Source organism: Mustela erminea, chromosome 21 (assembly GCF_009829155.1).
Source record: "Mustela erminea isolate mMusErm1 chromosome 21, mMusErm1.Pri, whole genome shotgun sequence".
NCBI classification, from domain to species: Eukaryota; Metazoa; Chordata; class Mammalia; order Carnivora; family Mustelidae; genus Mustela; species Mustela erminea.
The window spans coordinates 26512563-26520842 of NC_045634.1; the positions used below are offsets into that span (position 1 = coordinate 26512563).

Genomic DNA, 8280 nt, shown 5'->3' on the forward strand with positions numbered 1-8280 from the left:
TTTATTTGAGAGAGAGAGCACGAGGAGGGGCAGAGGGAGAACCAGACCCCCAGCTGAGCAGGAAGCCTGATATGGGGCTCGATCCCAGAACCCTGAGATCATAACTCGAGCCAAAGGCAGACACTTAACCGACTGAGCTACCCAGGTGCCCTTGCTAACTGTATTTCCTAATTGTCTGTATTTGTGATTCTCTGGCCTCCAAAGCCTTGCTGATCCGGGAGATGCTGCCTCTAGAACCTTCCGTATGCAAACCAGCTAGTCCAGAGCCTCTGCTGCCCTCTGCCTCCTTGGTGGAGCTCACAGAATGAGCCACCAGCCCTCTGCCCTTATGGCCCCAAGGCCAGGGACCGGGAAACTAGGGCCAGTCCCTACATCCCTTATTCAAACTAGTCAATTCTAAACCCGCCTGGCCTGCTTACCCTGCCTGCCTACTGCTGCCAGTAAAAACCACAATAAAGGCTCCTTCCCATTCCTCCTTCTGCCTCTGACCCCACGTGGCCCTGGGTGGTGTGGCGTCCTCCTCTGTTTGGGAACTGGGAGAAGCCAACTCGCTTTTCCATGGTGATTGTTCCCCGATCTGTTGGCTTCCCCATACCTGCATAATAACAAAACCTGCGCTGAAAAATGGATGTATAGTGTGATCTCATTTAATCTTTAAAAATCCATAAAGGCGGGGCACCTGGGTGACTCAGAGGGTTAACCATCTGCCTTCAGCTCAGGTCATGTTCTCCAGGGTCCTGGGATCGAGCCTTGCACTGAGCTCCCTGCTCAGCCAGGAGTCTGCTTTTCCCTCTGCCTCTCTGCCTCTGCTTCCTGCTCTCTCTCTTCAATCTCTCTCAAATGAATGATTAAAATCTTTTAAAAAAATTGGGGCACCTGGGTGGCTCAGTGGGTTAAAGCCTCTGCCTTCGGGTCAGGTCATGATCCCAGGGTCCTGGGATCGAGCCCCGAATTGGGCTCTCTGCTCAGCAGGGAGCCTGCTTCCTTCTCTCTCTGTCTACTTCTCTGCCTGCTTGTGATCTCTGTCTGTCAAATAAACAAGTAAAATCTTAAAAAAAAAAAATCTTTTTAAAAAAAATCTATAAAGCACATATGTTTGCATATGTTTTTAAAAAAATAAATGAAAATCCATGGATGTTACACAAACATCGTTAACAGTGATGGTATCCAGGAGGTAAGGACGTGCGACGCGTTCCAGCTACTGGAGGATGGGAGGCAAAGCACTGTTTATTTTACTTTAGGCACTTCAATTTTAATTGAATTTTACAAGGAGCATATGTTGCTCCTGTACGAAAAAATACGTCTGTCTATTTTTCATTTCACTAGCCTCCCCTCTTCTCCCTTCCTCTTGTCACATCCAAGCTCGGCACATCTGGAACTTCTCAAAATTCCGCCAGGCAGCCCAGCTGTCACCTGGGCCACAGCATCTCCGGTTGGCCGCTCGCCCCACGCTGCGTCATACCCTCCCCACCTTCTATAAAGCCGTGGAAGCCTCTCGTCTGCGGAATATCCTCTCTATCCCTATGACATTGTCCAATGAGTGCTTTTTTATTCCTCATAATAATTTTAATGGGAGCAGCAGGAAGAAGGGAAGATAGAATCATGTAAGTTGGAGATCTTGCCTGGCTGGATGTCTCTGATTCAGTGCTGAGCCCTAGTCCCTTGTCACATCTCCGGGAGCGTGGTTAGATATGGGATGGCAGCTGTGGTCCGGCAGGGTGGAGAGGAACAGGGTCTGCCCTTGACGGAGACCCTCACACTGAGGCGGGTCAGACCCCGGAAAATGGTGCCTCTTCACTTGTCGGGGCCACCAGAAAAGTCAGTCCCGCAGACTGACTGCCAACAGAGTATTTGGAGCTGTCTGCCTGACGAATGGCTCGTGGTGACTCAGTCCGTTTGGGCTGCTGTAACACAAAGACCACCGGCCCCCGGGGCTTAAGCAGCGGACGTTTATTTCTCCTGGTTCTGAAGGCGGGAAGTCCAAGGGCAAGGCACTGCCAGATTCAGTGTCTGCTGAGGACCGTCTTCCTGGCTCATGGATGGCTCTCTTCTGGCTGGGACTCACATGGGAGAAGGGATGAGGGGGTCTCTCTGGGATCATTTTTCTTTTCTAAGATTTAAAAAAATATTTATTTATTTGTCAGAGAGAGTGGGAGAGCTCAAGCAGGGGGAGCAGCAGGCAGAGCGAAAAGTTCTGGTGTGGGGTGAGCAAGGAGCACAGGCTGAAGTCCATCCCAGGACCCTGCATGACCCAAGCCGAAGGCAGTGCTTAACCGAATGAGCCACCCACGGGCCCCTCTTTTTAAGATTTTATTTGTAAGTAATCTCTACACCCAACGTGGGGCTTGAACTTATAACGCTGAGATCATGAGTGGCGTGCTCTACTGATTGAGCCAGCCAGGCACCCCTCTGGGGTCTCTTTTATAAGGGTGCTAATCCCATTCTGCAGGGCTACACACTCATGACCTCATCACCCCGCAGGACCCCCACTCCAAATACCATCCCATTAGCTATTAGGTTTCAGTGTAAGAATTTGGGGGTGACACATTCATTCCGTAGCGCATAGGAGGCGAGCAGTCGTAGGAAAAGAGAGGGGCTTCCACTACAAGTAATGTCCCCTCAGATCATGAGGCAGAGGCAGTCGGACGTCTGGGCCAGATGGCTTCAAGAGGTCCAGTCTGCGATCAGGCAGCTTGTGTGAGGGAAGCCTGCCCCCAAGTTCAAGGAAAACCCACCTCTCCTGGGCAGACATTATCTACTCACCCATGTTTAGGGAGCACCTTCCCGAAGCCTCAGCTCAAGGCAGAAGCAGGCCAGGCCTCCTCGTGGTGAAGAGCTACATCGTGGGCTCTCTGTGGTGAGTGACCGAGTGTGGCTTAGAGCCCAGGCACGGTTCCATGAAATGAGCGCAACGCCTCTCACCAGCTGTGTGACCTTTGGCCAGTTCCTCAACCTCTCTGAGTCTCATCATTCCTGCCTCCACAGTAAAAACCACAAAGCCCCGCTCATGGGGTTGTTGAGTGTTAATGACATAATGGATAAAATACTCATGATGGGGAAGCCTGCTTGGGTCTGGGGACGCGGGCCGCGTCCTGCTGACCGAGAAGCCGGCTTCGCATCCGGGCTCTGAGATCTTGGGAGATTTGAATGACTCCAACTGCCTCGGGCTTGATCGAGTTCAAGTCTGCAGATTTGATTTAGAATATTGCAAAATTCAGACACGGGGAAACCGAACCTGAAGTTCTTTGAAACCGATCATTTTAATCTGCTCAAACTCTCTGTGTCTCTCAAGTCCCTTCTACCTTGGCATGTTTCTGCGCGGTGCTGAAGAAAAAGCTGAAGGGGTCTTCAGCAGGGGAATCGTGGGTAAGTCATTGTGCTATGTGTATCAGGCCCCTCTGACCTCAGGACTTCGAAGAATGTTAGACACATGCCCGGCCCACTGCAGACAGGAGTTTTCTCTATCTCCCACGTGGGACGCCGGAGGCTCAGTCAACAGACAGTGACGGAACCAAGGATATAATCTAGTCATCTAGGTCAAGTGCTTCAGAGCTGAGAAGGGACGTCACAGATGCTTTCGTGCAGTGGTCTTCAAACTTGAGTGTGTGTGGAAAAAAAAATCACATTCCTGGATTCTACTCCAAGAGATTCTGTTTCAGAAAATCTGGATGTGGGTTCTGGATTCTGAATCTTGAAGTAGGCTTTCAGGGGGCACCTTTATCACACTTTGAAAATAGCAGTTAAGAGGCTTCTGGGTGGCTCAGAAGGTCAAGCCTCTGCCTTCAGCTCCTGTCATGATCTCAGGGTCCTGGGATCGAGCCCCGCATAAGGCTCTCTGCTCAGCGGGGAGCCTGCTTCCTTACTCTCTCTTTGGCTACTCGTGATCTCTCTCTTTGTGTCAAATAAATAAATAAAATCTTTTTGAAAAAGAAAAGAAAATAGCAGTCTAAGGAAGAGTCAAAAGGAAGTGGGGCCTTCTCTTTGGGGCTTGGCTCCTGGGTGGCCAAGAGGGCCATCTCTAGGCATTTTATCCAGGGGTAAAGTTAATTTACCCCTGGGATAATTTATATTACAGGGATAATTTATACTACAACATTTTGTATTCTAGTGGGAAGAGGCATGAGGGAGTACAGACTCAAGTTTCCTAGGTTAACTCTTGCCCCAGTCAAGGCAACGCTGAGTCTCCTTTTGCTCTGGATAAAGGATGAGCCATCGAATCTTCTTTCTCCTCGGGGAGGCTTCCTGCAGCTCAGCTCTCTGTCTTTCCCTGCTCCTTCTCCCCAAAGCCCTTTACGCCCTTCGCTCTCAAGGTCAAGGACAAAAGAGTCCACAACTGCCTACCCTAGACCTCAAGGCAGAGAGGGTGTGGAGGGTGCACTGCAGCGTTGGGGTGCATGGGGGGCTTTGGCTGGGACGTTTTTGCACCAGTTTTCACTCTTGTTCAACACACTTTTGCTCGTGTTTTATTTAGAATATGCATATAGCATTCATGATACCGATCTTAGGTGTGTGAGTGCGCGGTTAGGTGTTTGTCCACTGTTGGTACCTGGCTGATGCTAACTTCAAGAAATGAACTGGAGAGCTTTCCTTCCTTCCCTACGAGCTGGAGCAACCCCAGAGTAACTAGTAATACGCCCTTGTGCGGGCCTCCGTGAGTTTGTGCAAAAACAGCACAGAAAAGGAGCAGTCAGAAAGACCACTTGGCGGGTGTGGTCGTCGGGACAGACAGACGGATGATTCTGCTTCCAGATACTCGCTGTATGTAAACAAATTGTGTCCTCACCTCCCCAGCTGGCTTAGAGGGTCACCTCCTCTGACCTCACAGCTCGCTTGTCTTAAGTTTGCAGAATCCTCCAGAAGAAGTGGAGCAGCATCTCTCAGTGCTAAGCTCTGGACTGTAGAGGAGCATGGGGTGGGGGGTGGGGGGGGAGCATGAGGACTGGACCCCCCCCCCGACCTGTGGATGGTCTCACTTGCCAGGACTGAGGGGAGCGAGTGGGGTGGAGGCAGAGGCGGCAGCATCTGTGGGTAGGAAGAGAAGGTCGTACTGCAGAAGTGCGCTCTCGCCGGCCGGCTCGCAGCTGGTCTTCAGAAAAAAGAAGAAAAAGGTGGGAAGACGCAAGATTAAACCGTGAATCTTGTTTTCTTTATCTTTGCAGAAGAGGTTTCATTTGAAAGGTTTTATCACCAGCAGCGGCACAGGCTGCTGCCGTCAGGGGTTCCGTTTTGAATGAGCCTGGAAAGTCATAAAAACCTCTTCCTATTTTATGGGTGCACCTGCGTCTGCCGGCTGGGCCAGACACCATGTGCTGTGCGGCCGTGAGAAGGCATGGGGGCAAGCGTAAGAGCGCCCATGTAATACACACTAATATGTATTACATATTCATACATATTACAGGCTTATAGAACATACTCATACATAATACATATGCTTATAATACATAGTTATATGTTGTATATATAATATATATTTAAATATGAAAAATACATGAGAAAGAGAGGAAAGGTCGTTTCACTTCGTAGACAATGTTCATTTCAATATATGGACATCTTAACTAAATCACAGGAAGATTTTTCCTTCTAAATTTCACCTCAGGGTTTATGAATTAAATGGCATTCTGACATGGTTTTAAATGACCAGATGAAGATTTAAAATCCGATTGTCATGCGGCTGGAGTAATAACGGACATAGAAATAATTGCTTTTCGACAGGTGGTCCCATGGTTTCGTGATTAGACCTACAAATTCAATGTCAGCAAGCTGTCCATAGGCGCCTTCCCTGGATCTTAATGAGGAATGACCTGCTTCCCCATGACTCCACTTTCTCGGAAGCCTAGAGAGGTAATAGTAAAGGAAACTGAAAGGGGCTGGAAGCGTAGAAAAATGTGGTAACCAGGAAGGCAAGGGAAGAACATTTTTCAAGGATGAGAACTGGATCTAAGGCAGATGGTGGGCCAGGGACGATGGGGCCTGAGCATTGGCCGTTGCCTTCAACAACCCGCAGGTCATGATGGACCACAAGGGGGCTGAAGTTTCAAAGTAGGCAGAAATCACAGCGTAGAAAAATGGCACACAGAGGGAGGACAGCAGAAGCCTCCCGGAGCAGGAAGAGTGAGAAGCCCCCAGAAGAAGCCCAGCTGAGAAAGTGGCTGAGTCACATAGTGGATGGGGCACTGGCTTTTCCAGAACTTTCCACCTGTCCCCACTCCTCACAATGACCCCTGCCCCCCACCCCCACCCCCATGCCTTGTCTCCATCCTTGTGAGCATGTCCCCATGGGAGCTCCTCTACCAGAGCTCCCTTGAGAGCAGCGAGGAGAGCCCAACAACACAATGGCCGCCATTTTGTGAAGTCAGAGCAGGACCCAGGCAAGCTGTGGTCAGGGGCTCCTGAATTAAGACAGAAGAACAGAAACAAAATGGTGAACGGGAGCAATGCAGAAGGTATCAGGATTTATTCACAGCATGGTAACAATAAAAGGATCTCTCCAGTGGTCCAATAGGAAAGGGGTCCTTCTCTCGTGGACTTCTGCTTCCTCAGCCTGACTGACCGCGGCAGGTAGTGATGGAAACCTGAGGAAGACCAGCTCTTTGTAGCGATGATGCTCAACAGTGGTTGTCTGGGGGAGGTCTTGGTAGGCGTCGTCCTCAAACCGCAAGCACTGGGTGAGTTGGTCCCTTGGACTCCTGAGGCTCAGGCAGCATGCATTTGTGAATCCCAGTGTCACCAGATCTTTGACTGAGGTTGACATTCTGGTTGGTAAAATTTGCTCTTTTCCACAACAAATTCACAAAGTTCAGAATTTGTTATGGTTCTGGACACTGAGGTCAAGTGCTAGCTGAATCGCTCAAGGGATCGGGAAGTCTCCCATTCTAAATCATCTTGGGAAGGCTTTCCCGGCTTGCTCATTAAGTTGCCAAGGAATACATTTCTAGACCTAGTCCAGACCTGTGGATGTTGAGAAAATATTCATCAGAGTCGAGATGATTTTAGTCAGATTAACTGTAGCCTCTTTGTTTTCATTTTGTGCAGTGTTGACCAAGTTTTAGCATTTTGGTTTTTTTTAACAGTAGCATTCACCGAACAACTACTTTGGGCCAAGTTGCGTTTCAATTCTGGGAATACCAATGAGTCAACAGCAACGCTGTTCTGGTTGGGAGGGGGAGCAAAGTAACTCAGCCCTTCCCCATTAGGGATGTTGCACACTCTGCCATAAAACCACCCCAAATTATTCTGGCTTACAGTCTCTTAACTTTACTACTTCCTTAATACAAAGAGAATTTTATTACCAACTTACCCAGCAGGTTAAATTAATATTTGCAAGACTCACGGAGGCTGAGAAGCGTCGCGAAATTTCTAGACGCCTCTTGTCCACGCCGGATCTTTTCCCAGTCATCTTGTGGTCTCTCAGTTGTGACAAAAATACAGAGGCCTGACCTTTTTTTCAAGATTCAAGGGGAATGCTGATCCTCCTGGAGGATTTTGTCCTGAAGAACAGAAATGCACAACAGCCTTGAAAAAAGCCAGGAAGAAACATAGTGCCGCTTGCATTTCTACGGCTGAGCCCGAGCTACTGCAGCTAGACCGGCGACCTTGGTGAGAGCCCTGACTGGGCCCTCCTGGTCTGGCCCTGCCACCTCCAAGGGCAGATACTTTCTCTCCCCCAGCGGACCTTCCCTCACCCTTCCTCGGTACATTCCTTGGGCTACTGTCTTCTCTGCAGACAGCTGGTCTCCTTGGCCCGCCGCTTTCGTCTTGGGCTGGGGACATTCTCCAGAGGCAATTGGTGTGTTCTGTTCTGTTCTGTCCATGCCCTGCTGCCAGGCTGGGGACCTGGGCTCTCAGGGGTGGTGGGAGGGAAACCGCCAGGATGAGTACCCTGGCATCGCAGAGACCAGGCTCCAGGGACAGAGGAGCACGGTCAAGTTCTGTGTGTTCTTAGCTGTGGGAGCTTGGCCCCACACTACATGAGCCGACATACACTACATGACCTCTGTCTCCTCATCTGTAAAAACAAACATTCCTACCAGTCCAGAGAAGGGACGCGGCAGGGCAACACAGACTGCACCTTCACTAAGTGCCAGCTCTTTCCCCTTCACACCCCTGCGGGCAGAACTCTGAGGAGGAGGGGGCCACTGGAAGGTGGCAGAGAGAGCGCGGGGCAGAGAGGTACAGAGGAATGACTTCCTCCCACCCTCCACTGCCGTCCCCCCAGCCCACTGCTGGAGGTTGGAAGAGATGGAGAGAAGGCAAGTCTGAGGGCAGAAAATTGCGCAGTGC

General features: G+C 50.1%; 1 long non-coding RNA gene across 1 annotated transcript; it reads right to left on the reverse strand.

The window, feature by feature from the left end:
• Positions 1 to 6451: 6451 nt before the first annotated feature.
• LOC116581860 lies at positions 6452 to 7952 on the reverse strand. Its single transcript, XR_004282273.1, has 3 exons — positions 7673 to 7952; positions 7298 to 7487; positions 6452 to 6948 (listed from the first exon to the last, which is right to left on the reverse strand). It is a non-coding gene; the product is annotated as an uncharacterized LOC116581860 (long non-coding RNA).
• Positions 7953 to 8280: the final 328 nt, after the last annotated feature.